An 827-nucleotide genomic window follows, 5' to 3' on the forward strand; every position below is an offset into this window, starting at 1 on the left:
ATAAAGTGAATGGCACACTTGAAAGTTTTCCTATAGTATGTATGTATGACAGTAAACCAAAGCTATATAATAAGAAAATTTTTAACAGACTTTATTCTATTATTAAATCGTATTATTATAGGCATCAAAACTAATTGATACGTGGAGATCCCTCATCGATCCATCTTGAACTGAAGAAACAGCTTTCAGTTTCAAGGTTATCAAAGAGTCTTTAATTCTTCAGTATAATGCTCCCAAAAAATAATAGTCAAATAAATAGATACCTTAAAATTTAGCCACGCGGATGCTTATTAAAACATGTTTGCATATAAAAGATTAGAATAAAAAGGCAAATTGACAACAAATTACGAAGATGTTAGATACAAATTTGAAACGTAGTGAACTCAGCAAGCTTTCAAATGATCATGACCAATTTTGTTTTTATCCAATTCTATTTGCCCCCTAAATTCCAGCAGGAGGGATAATCCATTTTGACCTAAACTTTATGGCTGCATGCATTTTTCACAAGAGACAAACGAGTAATACAAAAAATATTCAATCACCGAGACAAAACTAAGGTATATTAATTAAGGAAAATATATTTTCACCTTTTCTTTATCATGGCACTGTCAGATCTTTAATTTTTGATGTAGTTCTTGTTTTAAAGATTTTACTAATTAATTAGTTTACTATATATGCATGATAATAATATCATAAAGTATGGAAAAATTCTTGCTAATAAGTATGTTAATAATACTTTTTAAAGATATTATAATTAAAAAAGTTATATGGGAAATATAAATCTAATATACAGTTTTTAGTTTTCGTATAAATATATTGAAAAACTC

Source organism: Arachis ipaensis, chromosome B04, assembly GCF_000816755.2.
Source record: "Arachis ipaensis cultivar K30076 chromosome B04, Araip1.1, whole genome shotgun sequence".
NCBI classification, from domain to species: domain Eukaryota; kingdom Viridiplantae; phylum Streptophyta; class Magnoliopsida; order Fabales; family Fabaceae; genus Arachis; species Arachis ipaensis.